The following is an 18,549-nucleotide window of genomic DNA, read 5'->3' as shown; positions in this document are numbered from 1 at the left end:
TTTTCTTTCATATTGAGATTTAATCATCACCAATTTAAGGTTGTTTCTGAAAGAAATTGTGACAGATTATTAAGATTTAGTATATTTTACTGCTGAGACTTGCTGAGTTGCCTTTTCACATCAGTGACCTTTTGGAATTAAAGAGTTTTTCAAAATCTAAAAATCATGGACCTCCCAGGGAATCACTTGCTTAGGTCACAAAACTATCTGAACACACTTAAGGGAAGATAAATTGAAGAAATTTTTTTTTTTTCAAAAAAGCATTACTGATGTGTTTAAAGAAATGTAGGCATCAAACTAAAATTCAACGTGTGTGGGGAGCTAAGGGAAATGAAAAATTGACCTAATTCTGCAATCGTAAATTATCCTTAACTGACCAGAATTAAAGAAAATAGGGAATTATAGAGATGTTTTATAAACATGAAGTCAAAATTTTCAGAGATTCAGAAATTTCATTGCATATAAAAAGTACTCAAGTCCTTGTGGTTGAACAGCAAACCTCAGAGTGACAGTGTGTGGAAAATGTGCTTTTTTCCTATAAATTTTGATTTATTTCAAAGGAAACAGGGACCAACCTTTGCCTAAAAGAGGACAAAATATCCCAAAGGCAAGTAAGTAAAGTCCAGAAGTTTGCTGGGCATTTTAGTAATTCAGTGCTTCTATTTGTCTAAAAATATATCATTTTTCATAAACTTTTGCAAACTAGGCTTAAGTTTGCAAAACCCCAGAGATATAAAATTGCACAGAAAATATAGCTTGGCCCATAATGAACAAAATTTCCGATGATTATTTTATTAAATAACACATTTATCACTGAATATTTTCTGAACGTGAGTTCATGTCTGGTATATGCCTGTAGCCACACAATTTTATATGAATAGTGTTGATTTAATTCTTAAGCTTGATTTTCTCTTGCTATGAAAATATGTTACCCTGACAGCTAGCAGGCTATCTAAGTAGACTTTAAAAAAATCAAGTGTGGGAGGAACCCATAATATAATATTTTAGCTTTGTGCCCCACTAATACAAATCTCAGTCACTTCAGTATCCCTTTGTTCCTGCCTCTTTTGGTCTTGCAGTATTTGGTGTGTAGAGCTGATATTGAGCTGCTACACACTGGAACTACCATACCTGATTTTAAAGGTAATATATTCCAGTTCTTCTCCGGTTGACAAATTATCATAGACCTTAACCTTCTGAGTGTACTTCCGCCACGTGGCTGCCCAAACATCTCTAATAATCCAACAACTGAAAGGCTAATATCTGTTGCAGTTTGTGAGTTCCCGTGCCCCGCTGATTGTTAAATATTTGGGATATCATCCCGGTTGGTAACTATTGCTTTAGTGCCTCTATCTATCTCTTTTGCTAGACTAATACCTCTGTGAGAATTCAGCCTAGACTATATTTATGTTAATAGCTTTCCAATATCTTAGAGGAGAATGCTTATTGAATTAAATTTAATTCATTTAAATTCTTTAAAAAATAAGAGTTGAACTACTATTAGGGTTTCATTACTGTCTAACCCAGCTAGCCTATAGAACATAAGGCCGAGGCAAGGCCTACATGCCAACATTTTCTTAGGGGTGCGATTCCAGAGAAGCACACATGAGGGTAAATGCATAAAAGTGGTGCATTACCTTTCTGCTTACAACTTCACAAGAAGACAGGACCAGTTGGCTTGGACAAAAAGGAGTCTCCAGGGAGAACATATAGAGGTTCTGTGCCTCAGAACAGTCCAAGAACAGAAAGGAAGGGAAAGGAATTTTTTGTCATATTGTTTTTTTATTTTCTGTCTCTCACTGATCTTAGTTTTCCACACTGGGCATTAATCTCCACGCACTTCTAGATTATGTAACCAAACCACTAAAAGCAGATACTGGGGAAGCCAGAGCTCCTGTAAATTTACCATCAGGTAACACAGGACTGTCTGAGCGGCTGCATCTCCCGCCATCAGGAACCTTGTGGACGCCATGCGGAGTCCAGCTCTGTCAAAAGCCTGACTCCTAAATGAGGCTGAGATAAACAGAGGCATTAGGAAATGAGGCAACAGCAGGGAAACCAGAGGGCTCTGATGAGAGCAAATGGCCAAGGTTCAGGGGCTGAGGAAGTCTGGAGTGGCAGATAAATGAGAACCAGTACAATTTCTAAAAGACTTTCCATTTTGAATACTTAAACTTGGTCCTCTCTCCCCACAGCCTAATCAACAGTGCCAGTACACTGAGGTGTAAACTAGCTAGAGCAGAAGCTTAAAGGGAAACTACTTAGGCTCCAGTTTTACCAGTCTGATGGAAAGAGAGAGATTGATCATTAGCTGAAGAAGAACCTTAAGAAATTGATTATTTTCCAGTTTGTAACAAAAAGTATGACTTCATCATTTTCATTATCTTTAAATGAATGTCAAAAAAAATCACAATACATGACTATACACATACACACACACACACATACACATGCACACACACTAGTATTCTGACGTAGAATACCTTGAAAGTAAAATATGAATTTTTGGTTTGGTAAAAACACTTCTCTTTGAATGCAGGTAACTCTTAGTTGACCATGTTTATCTTTTACTTAAAGATACAGCATTTCTACAAAATAATCTCTTCCAAAGTAAAAGAAGTTACTACCACACCACTTATTTATTGTAGAAAAGATAAGCATGATTTTCAGATTTCTCACATGAGATTATTCTTTGCTGACAGCTTTTAGCTTCAACTCTCCAAAGAATCTACTTTCATCTTCTTTTGTGAGTACAGATTGACCATGGGTTCTTTGGCATGCCATCCTATTCAAGTGTTGTCTTCACCTTCCCTTTGGGCAGGCGATCTACTTAGTTTCACTTCAAGGTGATACACATGCTCAGATAGCCCCAGAACACACGCACATTACATAGACAAAAGGGCTGGCCAATGCAATGCAGGCTACCTCTAGTTATTCTGAATTAGAATTAAATGTCACTTATACTCACATACTTAGAATTTAGTTCCACTAACTGTGTCTAGTAAAATATGCAACTTTATCTACTGGTTCATTTATTGTATTAGTAGTTTTAATTTTTTTCTCTTAAGCTTCTTCAATTTAAATACTTGAAGCTACATCTTGACTAACTTAATAACAAACTCCAGTATAAAATATCTTTCACTGACAAATAAAACTCAATTGTTTTGGACATTATAGGTCATGAAATTATTAATTGTAATAAAGAATCTAAAACAAATTTTCTTGGCATTTGATTTTGGATTACTCGTTAACTAGGAATCCCCAGGATCAAATATTAACAAATGAAGATGTATTTTAATGTTCATAATTGCCTAATAAGATAAGTGTATAATTACATAATAAAATAATAAGCATATAATTTTCATATGATATAAATACAGTTATCAAATTCACATCCTGTAACCATTATTTTTTATGTCTGGTATCGTAGAGTTATATACATATATTTTAACATAATAAAATATGATGTATTTATTTTAAGATTTGTGGGTCTTTCTGCAAGTGAATTCTGTCTTGTATTCTACCTTTCACTTTTCCATACTTTTTATTATGAAGTTCTCTAGAAGGCAAAGACTTGTATATAAAGTTCTCTGAGTGAGCCCCACACAGCACCCTTAGTGAGAGGGTACTTAATAAGTAGAGTTTGGTATTGGTATAGATGGTATTAGGCATAACACAAGCTAAATGTTAATCTCAGTGTTGTACTATACTGAGACTACTGGGTTGTTTCTCCAATTAGACCTTGCATTAAATACCCTGTGCCAGATCATGTAAAAAGCAATGCTGTTTTGTGCTGACTCTTCGGATATGAATGTGAAATGAGTATCATATTATAACACAAAAGAAAAATAACTTTTCTGTCTCTCACATATGAAAGATGATGATTTATGTTTTATTTACTACTTTGCCTGGTTTCTAGCTATTTTTATCTTAGTTTTGCTTTTATTATTATTTTTATTTGACACATAATTATTGTACATATTAGTGGTGTACAGAATGATATTTTGATACCTGTATACAATGTATAATAAGTCAGGGTAATTATTATGTTCATCACCTCAAATATTTATCATGTCTTGCTGTTGGGAACATACAAAATTGTTCTTTATAGCCATTTGAAAATATATGATAAAGTACTGTTAATTATAGTCACCCTATAGTGCTATAGAACACTAAAACTGGTTCCTTAATCTAGCTGTAATTTTGTATTCATTAACCAACTTCTGGCAACGCTCTTCCCTCCACACTTCCCTGCCTCTGGCAACCACTATTCTACTCTCTCTTTCTATGAGATCAACATTTTTAGCTTTCATATGTGAGTGAAAACATGTGGTATTTGTCTTTCCGTGCTGGCTTATTTCACCTAACATAATGTCCTCCAGGCTTATCCATGTTTTCACGAAAGACAGGATTTTATTCTTTTTTAAGCCATCCTAATCTTTCTCTAAGCTACAACAGAAAAAGCAGCATCTCTAGACTGACAGTTTCCCTGAATTCATCCCACTTTGCTTTACAATCACGTCAGGTAAATGTGATAGCAATTAGGAAAGAAATGTGCACTCCAGAATCTTTTTTATATACATTAATTTTAAATGATGTGTCTTTTCTGTGGTATATAAACATAATTCATAATACGTCAACAAACCAAACAAAAAACTTGTGTATTCAGCAGAAATACTATATATTTCCTCTTATTTGTCCATATCTTAAATGTATTTGGACAAAAACAAGAGTAATGGAAAAATAGGGTCAGTTTGAGAGATAAGACTTTTGAAATGGAAAATATTTTTCAGACACATCTTAATTACAGTAATTTAGAGCAATTAGACACATTAAATATAATACAGAAAATTTTAAAAAATTTAATGTAGAGAAATGAAAAATAATTTTTCTATTATGAGTCATTTTTTTCCTTTACATTATTATACTTGAAGTACACAGAAATCCTGTTTAGCCAGAAAACCAGCCATTAAACTATGTGAAGTGGCACATATTGGAGTTTTGACTTCGTAATTAAATTGAGTGTCAGATTTTTAGAACAAGACCAATATTTAACTATGTTCATTTCTTAGGCTTTATATTTCTCTCATATTCAAAGGCAGTCTCAGGAGAGTTCACTATTTTGAAAGATGCCAATCTTCAATATAATTTCCACCAATCCACTTACATGTTGACTCAGATATAAGCTTGAGATTTTGATGCACACGGGGTCATGGACAATATATTAATGACAAGAGAGTGTCCATTTTCAGTAGTATGAAATGTGGTCAAACTATTATATAAATTTGACCTAAGTTTTGAGGAGATTCATAAATATAGCTATGAACTCCATGTAATATAGAATAGTCATTGGTTTAATATTATTTAATTGCCTTAGTGTTTTCTAGTCTTAAAAAAAGTAGACTTTTATAATGTCCTTTAAGAGGTAAACTGCTTGGAAAGGTTCTCTTGTATCAGCAGTTTTCTATTTCCGCTGGGTTGTCTGACAGATAATATAGGAAGACTTTTCAACAGTAGCATCATATAATTTGTGTTTTTATTTGATTGTGAATTCTGGGGTCAAAAAAAGCAAGACATTAATGGTTCTGAGGCAGATTTTACACCTGTTCTGGAATTGCAGTCTCTCAGGTCAGGGCTTCATTCATGCAGCCTACTGGATGTGCAAAATTGAGTCTGCTCATCATATGAGCAAATCTGTTGGATTGCCCTTGTTATTGGGATTTACCACTGCCAAAGGTCATGGAGCATCTCTGTGACAAATTTCCTAAAGAACAGCCTTCTGTTTATACCTAGCTTCTCAGAAGCCATAGTTAAGCTTGCATAAATGTCCGCGTTATCACAGAACTAGATTACGCTTGGGGAAATAAAGTATGACACCTAAATGTTACCAAACTCACTCACGTCATCTTTGAACTACACGTGCATTCCTGGCTTTTTCTAGCTTCTCTAGAGATCTTTTTGGGGGGGTTTGGGGGAGAGCATGTCTAGTAGAACCTTACTTATTCTAGGCTATTGTTTGAAGGTTTATACTTTTTATGTGTATTATGAATTAAATTTAAAGAGACTGTTAGACATATTGTAAATGGTCTATTAAATATTAGTGAAAATAGTGCCATCAGGAATACTGCAGGAAAACATGTGTCATGTTATAGCTTCCTGCCTATTTCACATGGCCTTATTCATCTTTTTTGAAAAAAAAAAATTCCTGAAGTTGGACACGACTTGCTTGTCACCACACAGGCAGTCTTTGGAATGATATAATGTCCAGCAAAGTCTCTTTTTATTTTATCATGTCAGACAACAATTTTTTTAAACACCAGTTCAACTTTTGTCTCCACAGTGAAACAGAATATATTTTAAATGTCAAACTTATCTTCAGACGGATCTTCACAGATGCTGTTTTAAAAGTTACTATTCACATATCCAAATTTAGGTCTCATGGGATTGGCTCCAAAGTACACATTTGTATGTATGGGTATATATAGATATATGTACATAAATACATACATTTGTGAAATGATGAAATTGCACAGCAAAATTAGAACTCTTTTAAAGCTCCTAATGTTTGATGTATTCAAATTATATTTTATTTTTCTCTTTTAGAATCAACTGTTGAATATTTTCCACAATATATCTTATATTTACGAGTTTGGTGCCAACATTCTATTTGTATTTAAAGAAATTTGCAGTTTTTGTCATATCCTCACAAATGAACTTCTCTTTGTATGATTTTCATTTTAATTTATATTTTATAGTATTCTTATATATTTTTCATGTAGACAGCAAAATAGTATTCATCACTGGGTCATAAATTTTTCTCATTAATTTATGAAAAATTTTTTCTTTATTTTGATACTATTTTTCCTATTTTGATATTGATATTTGAATGTTGAACATTATTGAGTGCTATGATCTGTTCTTGGTCCTGGAGATATAACAGACCCATTTGAAATTGCCCCCATCCATTTCTTGGAGTACTCTCAGAGCAGGTGGGGTGGCAGACAATTAACAACTAATAGTAATGCAATGCAAAAGGCCCTCTGGTGATGGAATAAACAAACTACCAAGTTCACATAGATGGGGAAACAGGTAAGTAACCAGGCAAAATATTGCTGAGCTACTGATGAAGTATTCTAGTGTAGATAGCATGTCCACAAGTGTGAGAGTATGAGGCAGGGAGAGAAACAACGGGGAAATGAATACAGAAGAGGAGACTACTCACCAGAAGAATAAGCTTCTCAGGAAAAAAAAAGGGAATTGATGAAAGTTGATATAGCTATTATCACTTTGAATTTTGGATGTTTGTTTATAATCAATTAAATTGTGATATTTTCAACTTAATACTAGTGAATATCTATATAAATATGCTTGGAATTTGAACAAAGTAATTTCTGGGAATGGCAAAGTATAGTGTGTGGCAAATTAGCCTACTGCAAAAAAAAGAAAGCCTTGGTAGTCAGTATCTGAGTCATTATTCAGGTAAAGTGTCCCTGAAGAAAGGGGACCGAGTATACAATGGCATATTCATTATATTTCTACCATTTGAATTCATTCTAATTAGATTATATATAATAAGTTTATTATTAAAATAAGTAAATTCTACTATATTATGGATGTATGTGTCCAATTAACTTCATATATGGAAGGAAATCCACAGATAGGCCTCCATATATTTAGTGTTGCCAAATTTATATTTATTGTCATTATCACCAGTTATCTAACAAAGAAATTAGATGGTAAGACTAACTGATAATACATTAGTACTCTATCTCTTTTTGTCTTAGTTTTATGTAAATATCATAGTTTAAAAAATAGATGAAGAAGGAAGAGGGGGATTTTATGTTGGGTGTCTCAGACCACAACTGATAGTTTATGCTTATGAGGTGACTCACGGCGAGTCCCTAGGTGGTTTACACTAATGAGATGACTTAGGATAAAGTCTAGCCATGCCAGAAAGACTAACCATGTGATTAGAAATTTGAGTCATGTGATATCAGCCTAATCTCCAGGCAATTTAGGGGGCCTGGAGACTGAGTCATGTTGGCAATGATTCAATCATGTCTAGGTAAGACACCAATAAAAATATAGGCACCAAAACTCAGGTGAGCTTCCCTGGCTGGCAGTACTTTTTGGTCATTGTGATACTTCATTGTTGGAAGAGTAACATGTCCTCAAGGACTGTAGTAGTTGCACTATTGAAAGGCTTCCAGACTTCTCCTTATGTCTTTTCTTTGGGTAGTTCTAACTTGATTCCTTTTGCTATAAAACTGTAATTTAAAGTACTGTGCTTTCCTGAGTTCTATGAATTGGTCTAGTGAATTATTAAAACTCAGAGTGCTGTGGGAACTCCAATTTTATAGCCAGCTGGTTAGAAGTGAGTGTGGCCATGGGGACCCCTGGGCTTCTGGCTGGTATTTAAAGTGAAGGTGAGAATTTTGCCCTTAACTTTTAGTTTGACTACCTCTGGGTAAATCATTACCTAGACATGTATTGACTTATCTACTGTTATGTAATTGATATTTGAATAATATATCATTCATAATATATTATTATGTATATTATATAAACTACTACAGTCCTATTATATGTATATAACTACAGTGTTATAATCAGAACACCTAATTCCATATAGTCTCTTTTCCCAACTTGTATGCTATTTTTTCGGTATTTTCATTCTACATGTATATTTTGAAACCTGAAATAAATTACTGTTTTACGTAAAAAAGAATTCTTTGACTCTTGGTATATAATACAGTTTAGAAATATATTTATCTGAGTGTAGTTTTTATAATTTCTAAAATAATTTTGAAAGAACTATATAGATTTTTAGAATAGTTAAAAATAGGTAAAAAAGTTGAATACCGATGGCTAATGATGTTCAGACATTAAAACATGCTCAAGATTACACTAAGTAAGTAAACATAAATACTAGAGACATTAAAAAAATTAAATGATGTTGTTAATTGATTTCTGAGTTCCCTAGAGACCAAAGTCAAGAAGAAGATATGTAACTCTTTTAGAAGAGTTACAGTGTCAAAAGATAAAAATATCTCTTTGGTTCTAAGAAATTTAGTAGAAATTTCAGCTGTTAATATGGGAAAGGAAATAAATGGAGATCCATATTACCTTAATATGGGCAGAGACAGAAGAAAAATTGTACATGACATTTTTTAATCTTTAGAGTTTTGCAAAACTTATCAGAAAAAAAACTATATTCATATAAATGATAAAAATCCCCAAAATAAACCTAGACATTCAGGCAAGTATTTAGTTACATTTTCATACGTTAATTATTTAGATTTTATATTATATTAAATAATAAAACACCCCCACCCCAGCTGTTGTGCTTTTAAGTGAAACAATAAAATGTATGTAAAATATTTATATTAAATATTCACTCATGCCTATCTGTTACAAAGCCGTAGATCTTTCATACACATTTTATAGGTAATGAGTGATGCAATTTTCTTGAAATCAACTCAAAGAGCATGACAGAAATAAAACTGATCTTCCTAGAAGCCATTTTTTTCAGGCTCCATGTGGCTAGTAAAAACTGTATTTTAGAAATTTTTATGCAAAATATCTAATCATTCCAATGGCTTTTAAGATGCAGGCCATAAATCCCTGGGATGGATTACAAAGTTATTACAATCAGAACTTAAATCCACGTGGCAATATAGTTTCTTAATAAATCTATGTGAAAAAAATAAACTTACTATTATGTCAAGTATCCTTGCTAAACTTATTGTATTCAAAAGATGTTTCACACTGGAAAAAGCTGTAAACCCATATTTTACTCAGACACCTTCAAGTGTGTTCATAAAGGGCTACTCAAGAAACCCAAGCTTCCTTTTCTTTACCCTTCTTATACACTCATAGTTTCATGCCTTTGAGAAACAGAATCTTGAGAAAGTGTATATGTCTGACACACATAGCGAAACATATTCTTAAGGCATTGCTTTAAATTCTATGAATTTTATTTTCATACCAAATTCCCTTATTTAAAGAGAGATAGGAGTGGAACCTGGCTTATTTTAAGTCCAGAGGTGATTACTTTTGAGAAATGAAACAACTTTTATTTAACTATTTAGTCCTAAATCAGTGATATATGTTTTTCTTCCAGTCTCCCATAGTTATTTATTTTTCTTAAGAAGGTAAAAAATAACTCCACTCAAAATTTCTAACTTTATCTGTTATCTTTCCTTACAATAAATTCCTAAACCATATAATTTGGAACAATTTGTTAGTGTTATTAAATCATCAATTAGCCTTTGGACACACAAACTTTTCTACAGGTTATTGCTTAGAACTGTATATTGAAATAAGATGTAGTTTTCACAGACCTGACAATATAATTCACATTTTTTAAATAATATTTTTTAAATTTTAGAAAACTGCAAACCTATTACAAGGAGTTGCCATATAGTCTACACCCAATTTCTCCTATTATTAACATCTTACTGTGATATGGTACATATTTATTACAATTAGTGAATCAGTATTAATATGTTATTATTAACCAAAGTGCAAACTTCATATTTTCTTCATTTTATCCAATTTTTTAGCAGCATTCCATGCAGGTTGCATTCCACTTAGTTTTCAGGTCTCCTCGGTTCCACTTATGGCTGTAACAGTTTCTTAGACTTTCCTTGTTTTTCATGTCCTTGACAGTTTTGAGGATTATTGATCAGGTTTGTTGTAGAATGTTCCTCAACTGAGATTGTTCTGATTTTTTTTTTCTGATGATTAGACTGGAGTTATGTGTTTTTAAGAGGGAAATTGTAGAGGTAAAGTACCATTTCCAACACATCTTAAGTCAATACATCATTTCGATTACCTGGCTAAGGTATGTTTTTCAGGTTTCTCTACTATAAAGTTATTTTTCTATCTTTTCATATTGTACTCTTCAGAAGGCAGTTTCTATGTACAGTTCACAATGGTGTGGGAGATTATGGTCCTCCTCCACTTTTGAGCAGAGAAATGACAGTTCTGCACAAGAGATTGTCTTTCTCCTCCATTTATTTCTTTATTCAATCATTCATTATATCAGTATAGACTCGTGGACGTTTATGTTATACTTTGGGTCATAATCTGTTACTACTTTATTTTGTTGCTCAAATTGTGTCAGCTTTGGTCATTGTGGAGCTATTTTGTTTAGCTACTGTGTCTCTTTAATATATGCCCCAAATTGTGTTTGGTTCGTGTCTTGTTTTGTCTTGTTTTTAAGCATTTCCTTACTTTCTAGCGCTACACGTTTCTCCAGGCTCATCTTGTATTTTTCCTACCCTAGCCCCAGAATCAGCCATTTATTAAAGCAGCCCTGGTTCCTTTTACTGGAGAATAATATTAAAAACCAAAATTGGGGCACTGGACATATTTGTTGCTACTAAGGGTATCATTGTTTCCAGGACCCATCAAGTGACAGAGCAGTGAGATATATGAATGTATACTACCCTAAGTGTATACACCTGTTATGTAATCACATTTATCCATATTAAACTAAACATGAGTTCATATTAATGTCTCCAACTCCGACCCATTATTACATGGCATATGCTTTTCCACTCGCTTATCTGCAACCTCCCACTCCAACAATTAAAAACTTGATCATCTACTATCTGCCAAACCTCTATCTAATTGTTCAGTTCTCATATGCATTTATGGCACTGTCAGAGTTGTTAAGTCATACCTCCACAGGGGACCATGTTATGAACTAGATAGAGCACAGTGCTTATGCACAATATATTTTGCCTTTAACCTTTCAGACTGCACTCCTTTCTAAAGGTACTTAGCTTAGATCAGCACATTTTCCCTCACCATCTTCAGTGAGGTGGTTCTATAATTTGTAATATACGTAGATTGTATTTTTCACAACCTGCTTTCCATCCTGGGATCCCTGAACTCGAAATGATGTGTTTTAATTTTCATACATTAAGGTTTACACTTCGCGCTGTGAGGTTCTATAAGATTTTCACAAATGCATAGGGTAACATATCCACCACTAAAGCGTCATACAAAATAGTTTCACTGCCCTCCACTGATCATTTTACTGCTGCTATAGCATTATCTTTTCTAGAATGCTATATAATTGGAATCATACAGAAAGTAGCCCTGTTCAGTTTGGCTTTTTTAATGTAGCAATATGCATTTAATATTTATTCATGCCTTTTTATGGTTTGATAGGTAATTTCCTTTAATTACTGAATAATATGATATTGTATGAATGTACCACAATTTGTTTATCCATTCACCTATTGAAGGGCATGTTTGTTGCTTCCAGTTTTTGGTGATTATGAATAAAACTGCTATAAGCACGTATGTGCATGTTTTCATGAGACATAAATTTTAAAAATCAGTTGGGTAAATAGCTATAAGTGCAGTTGCTGGATTGTATGATAAGATTATGTTTAACTTCATTAGTAAAGTACCGAATTGTCTTCTAAGATGGCTGTACTATTTTGTATTCCCACAAGCAATGGAAAAGAATACCTGTTGCTTGGCATCCTTGTCAGTATTTGGTATTATCAATTAGTTGCATTTTAGCCACTCTAATAGGTATGTAGTGGCATCTCATTGTTGTTTTAATTTGCAATTCCTTAATGACATAAAATGTTGAGCATATTTTCATATGCTTGGTATCCATCTGTATATCTTCTTTATTGAAATGTCTGTTCAGATCATTTGCTTATTTTTATTGGATACTTCACTTTCTAATCGTTGAGTTTTAAGAGTTCTTTGTATGTTTGGAATACAAGTCCTTTATTCAACATGCAATTTGCAAATATTTTTCCCAGTCTGTGGCTTGTCTTTTAATTCTCTTAAGACTCTTTCATAAAGTATAAGTTTATAATTGTAATAAATTCCAAATTATCAACATTCTTTCTTTCATGAATCATGATTTTAGTGTTGTATCTACCACCTCATTGCTAAACCCAAGTTCGCCCACATTTTCTGTTTCTTTGTAGAGGTTTACAGTTTTGCATTTACATTTAAGTTTATGATTCATTTTTAGTTAATTTTTGTGAAAAGTATAGGATCTGTGTCCAGAGTCATTTTTTTGCATATGAATGTCCAATTGTTCCAGAACCATTGATTGAAAAGATTAGTCTTTCTCTTGAATTGATTTTGGTCCTTCTTCAAAGATGAGTTGACCCTATTCATGAGTCTATTTCTAAAATCTCTGTTATGTTTTATTGTCTTATGTATTTACTTTTTTTCCAACACCACACTGCCTTGATTACTGTAACTTTATAGTAAATTTTGGAACTGGATAGTGTGAGTTCTCCAACTTTGTTTTCCTTTAGTATTGTGTTGACTAGTGTAGGTATTTTGCCTTTCTACGTAAACTTTAGAATAAGTGTATCACTATCTATAAAATACCTTTCTAGGATTTTGATTCAGATTGCATGAAATGTATAGCTCAAGTTGGGAAGAATTAATATGTTAACAATGTTGAGTCTTCCCATCCATGAACACAGAATGTCTTGCTATTATTTATATCTAAATAATATTTTTATATAAATCCTGTAAAATTGTTATATTTATACCTAGATAATATTTGATGCTGTTAAAAGTATTTATTAATTTCAAATTTCAATTGTGCATTGATTGTATATAGGTATACAGGAAAGATATACAGGAAAGCAGTTGACTTTGCATATTAACCTTGTGTCCTAAAACACTTCTTCTGCTCTATTATCTCTTTTTTCTTCTTCTGGTATTCTGGTTATATACATGTTACAAATTTAAAAATTATACCACACTTCTTGGATGTTCTGCATATTCTTTTCTCCATTGTTTGTTCTCTTTGCATTTCAGTTCTGAAGTTTCTTTGTCGTCAAGCTCATTGACACCTTTCTTGGGCACTTCCAGACTACTGATGAGCCCACCAAAGGTATTCTTCATTTTCGTTACAATGTTTTGGTTTCTAGCCATTTGTGGATACTTTCTTAGAGCTTCCTTCTCTCAGCTAACATTCCCCATTTGTTCCTGATGTTGTCTCCTTTTTCCAATATAGTCCTTAATATATTAATCATAGATATTTTAAATTCCTTGACCTACTATCTGTGTCATATTTGATTTGGTTCCAGTGCTATTTTTATATCTTCACTGTTTTTGCCTGCTTTCTAGCATACTTCATAATTTTTTGTTGTTGTAGAAAGCCAAACATGATACATCAGGCAATAGAAATTGAGGTAGTGGGAGTTTCTGTGTTATTCCGGCTAGAAGTTGGACTGTATTTAATGTTTACTGTAGCTATAGAATTCTTGTAGTGCCCTACCATTTGTCTATCCTGTTGCCTTTGGGCTCCCCAAGTACTTCTCCACAAAGAGAGCATGCATCTTGCAGTTCTTTAAGCTATACATCACTGTTTTACCTTAAGCCTTGTTGGTATCATGGTAAGTTACAGTAGAGGGGAAGTATTCTGTAACTTTATGATTTAATCAAAGTCTTAGTGAGCCTGTATTTCTGGGCTGTGGCCTTCACAAGTGTTTTTTAGCTTCCCTCCCCACCAAAAGCAGGGCAGAAAGAGTAGAAAAGCCTGGAGTGGAAGAAATGCCCTTTAATCTGATGGGGTAGTAAACCTCTGCAAGATATTTTCCCTTGGAGAATAAGTCTTTTTTATAAGACTGTTCGGGAGTATTTCACGGTGTTTGCTTGTCCTCTTCCCCTGCTAGTACCACCGTTGTATCTTTCTCAGATACTCTCATGAAACATAGATAAGTTGCCTAGCAGTAAAACCCAGGAAAGTGTAGAGTCCGCACTAATAATGCAGCCTTCTGGAAGTTCTCACTTTCAATCTAATCCCTACTGTGTCTCCAATAATATATCGAAGATACAGCTTAAGAATTTCTACCCGATTAGGGCTCCATCAACTTCTCTCCATGTATTCTGAAATCGACCATAATTGTCTATAGTTTCCTCTCCGTATTTTTGGGGTGGTTGCTTGTTTTGCAACTTCAATTCCCTAATGGGTCCAAGAAAAATTATTTTCAGGTTGTATGCAGCTTTCTCATTTTATAAGAATGGGAGTGATGATTTCCAAACTCTTTACATGTCATAGCTTAAACTAGAAGTCTCTACATTTCATTTTTATGTCTACAAGATTGGCCCAAGCAGTGTGCTGAATTCCACACTAGCACAGTCAATTCCATAAGGAAGGTTTTCAGTCATCACTTGAGAACACCAACTGCCTCATCTCTGGGTGTAACTATGCGGTAGTTTCATTCTCTCTTTGGGGTCACTTACATCTCTTAGTATAATTAGGATTGGAAGGGTCACTATTGTTATAGTTTCTCCAAAGTTACCTACCTAGAAGCCTCTCCTTCCTGTTCCTGAGGATCTCCAGGACAGTGGCTCATACTGCTACCAGTACTCTCTTTTCAAAAAGCTTTTCTTGGCCAGGCGGGGTGGCTTACGCCTGTAATCCCAGCACTTTGGGAAGCCGAAGCACGTGGATCACCTGAGGTTAGGAATTCAAGACCAGCCTGGCCAACATGGCGAGACCCTGTCTCTACTAAAAATCCAAAAAATTAGCCAGGCTTCGTGGTGGGCACCTGTAATCCCAGCAACTTGGGAGGCTGAGGCAGGAGAACCGCTTGAACCTGGGAGGCAGAGGTTGCAGTGAGCCGAGATCACGCCATTGCACTCAACCTGGGGAACAAGAACTCCATTTCAAAAAAAAAAAAAAAAAAAAGCTTTTCTCTCTGCACTGCCTCAGTGTAGGAGAGAATTACAGCCCTACTTCCTTGTATTATGCCATTTCTTCATTCACCATCATGCCACCTTACAAGGTGAGGGTAGCTTATCTGAATTCATAGAAAGTTTAATGGTTTTAAAAGTAATTGCAAGGTAGAGGCAAAATTTTTTAAAAGAAATCTGTATACTAAATATATATTTCAGATAGTCTAAGCTAAAAGCACCAAAGAATTTAAGCCTCCATTACAAGTCATGATTATTCAGAAAAGAACTCCTCTTTACCTTCTTATTCATCGTATCATCAACAATTACTTATTGGATTCTATTTCAGTTGCTCTTCCACATCCTAGAATACAACTATGAACCTCTCCCTCCATTTGAGACACCTAACATCCTACTCGCAGAAATTAAAAAGACCCCCAGGACACATCTCCAGTTTATAGCAATAAATTTATCATATACAGTAATCTGTTCTTGCAGAATTCAACCCAAGCAAGAAGTCCTTAGCGGTCATTGGAACCCCAAGTCTGTAGGAACAATTCACGTGTGAGGACTGTGTGTGAGCACGTGAAAACACCCACTCAGAGGTCCACAGCAGCAGCAAATGTGAGTGATAGGCATGAATGTTAGAGTTTTCTCAATATATAGTGAGTCACTCTTGGAACACACACAGGCTCACACATTTTCACTTCTCTAATTGCAAGTTGTTCCTTTCATAATGGAAACTGAACTTTATTATTATTTAGGTGATGGGCTAATAGTTGAGACATGTTTCTTAATGACACATTAGCTAAATAAATACATAAAATCTCTAAAATTTTCCATTGAACAGCCTTCACATTCTTACACAAGACCATTCTCAAGTCTCAAATTTGAGAATGGGGAAGGTGGGCACTTTCTCAGTTCTATGCATGTGGTGAAGAGAGGGAGCATTTAGCTCAGTCATAACTACACAACTAGATAAGATATGGAATGGGCAAATTTGAAGAAGGAAATAGTTGAGGAGACAGAGAGATAAATAGAGGTAGGCAACTGCATTTTCCTGTGGCAAACAAATCTCTGAGTTTAAGATGAAATTACATTAGCCTTGGGGTAAAATAAAGTGAGTAGAATAAGCTTCACTTGGAGAAATCAGCCCAGCAGGGCTGCCAGGTTGCACAATTCTAGGCGTACCATGCTCATGGTGTTTAATGTGGATGATGCCCCGCTGGAGTTGTGCAACACAGCTTGTAGTGACAGAAGCCTTTAGAATAGTAACAATTTTAACTTTCATGTAAATTACTTGTAATTGTTACTTTCTCTGGAAAGTCTTCCAAAATCAGCCATCCCCTGCATCTGATGCCAAGTTAAATGTCTTTTTTCAACGTTTTCGTAGTGCGCAGTGTACTGCTATCATAGCTCTTATCACACTGTCTTACAAAAATTGGGTTACTTCTCTGTTTCCCTTCCTAATTGTAAGCTCTGGATCTTTTCTCTCTCTGCACCAAAGGTTCCAAGCACGGTGTCTGGAACAAAGAAAATGTTTAGTAGATGTTTCTTGAATTAAAAGTAAATTATTCTCCATAAAATACACCCAATTGCTTTGCATTTATTCCTAATATTAATTTGTTGTCAATGTAGTTTGCAGAGAATGCACTATGCTGCTGTTTATTAAATTAAATATCTGCTTGAAGTAGCATATTAAAAATTAAGCTTAGTTATATCTCAATTTCCTGTGATCATTATATAAGTTGCTCATTGCTGCATCTCATATTAGCTTGGTTCAATGACTAGATAGCAATTAACATGAGTGCTTAATGACCACTTTCCTATTTTGATATATTACTAATGATACTTACATTTTAAAGTGCTTTGAGGTTAATTATAAATGCTTATAATTTGCCTACCCTTCTGGCTGACAGCACATTCTTACACCTAAAAATATGATGAGTACTCCAGACCTGTGTAGCAAGAAGGCTGGTCTACAGAGGCTCAGCAATCAGCATTTCAATTCTTCAGTTCTCTCAACTCATCTCAACTATTTTTAGAATCTATATTGTAGCATCGATAATGCAAAAAAGAAAATATTTTTGAAATGTGATCCAAACTTTAAGTGTTTTGTGATAACAGAAAAGAACATATTGTTATTTGGCAATTATAACACTCCCTTACCAACAGGGATTTAAGGGGTAAGGCAATGGTCTCTCCTTGTTTTTTTTTTTTTTTCCTCTCTCTCCCTTCTGATTTGCACCTATACTCATGCTGCTTCTTTTGAGACTATTTATTTATTTATTTATTTTTCGAGACAGAGTCCTGTTCTGTCGCCCAGGCTGGAGTGCAGTGGCGCCATCTCAGCTCACTACAACCTCCTCCCAGGTTCAAGCAATTCTCCTGCCCCAGCCTCCGAAGTACTAGCTGAGACTACAGGCACATGCCACCACGCCTGGCTAATTTTTTGTATTTTTAGTAGAGACAGGGTTTCACCATGTTGGCCAGGCTGATCTTGAACCCCTGAGCTCAAGTGATCCTCCCACCTCAGCCTCCCAAAGTGCCGGGATTACAGGCATGAGCCATGGTGCCCAGCCTCTTTGGAGGCTATTTAAAAATTGACTTCTCCAGGAGATGATGCTGTGATTCTAAAGTAGCTGACAACTCGGAAGATGCGTATTATTTACAGGAAGTCATTAAACAAAATTTATCTCTTGGATATGAAATGAATGTCCAGATGTAGAAATGCAACTATCACAGTATTTTAATTGTTTTCATAGATTCTACATTAATATAATAAAAAGCTGAAGTGAAGCTGCGTAGTTAGATTGCTCTCTCTCATTTCACACACTTAACTGTCTTCATAAACATTGCTATAAGTTC

At 34.4% G+C, this 18,549-nt stretch overlaps 1 protein-coding gene across 3 annotated transcripts in view; it reads left to right on the top strand.

Moving 5' to 3' along the window:
* The window catches only part of MARCHF1 (membrane associated ring-CH-type finger 1), an 864,354-nt gene that overhangs the window by 502,306 nt on the left and 343,499 nt on the right, over nucleotides 1–18,549 (top strand). Inside the window, exon 1 of one of the 3 annotated variants that reach the window (XM_063638341.1) lies at nucleotides 13,867–13,894. The exons of the other annotated variants lie outside the window; for them this stretch is intronic. The gene's annotated coding sequence lies outside the window, so the exon portion shown is untranslated. Of the gene's footprint in view, nucleotides 1–13,866; nucleotides 13,895–18,549 lie in introns of those variants that run through there. 3 annotated transcript variants of the gene reach the window in all.

Source organism: Symphalangus syndactylus, chromosome 4, assembly GCF_028878055.3.
Source record: "Symphalangus syndactylus isolate Jambi chromosome 4, NHGRI_mSymSyn1-v2.1_pri, whole genome shotgun sequence".
Taxonomy (NCBI): domain Eukaryota; kingdom Metazoa; phylum Chordata; class Mammalia; order Primates; family Hylobatidae; genus Symphalangus; species Symphalangus syndactylus.
This window is presented reverse-complemented; position numbering and strand designations above follow the sequence as displayed.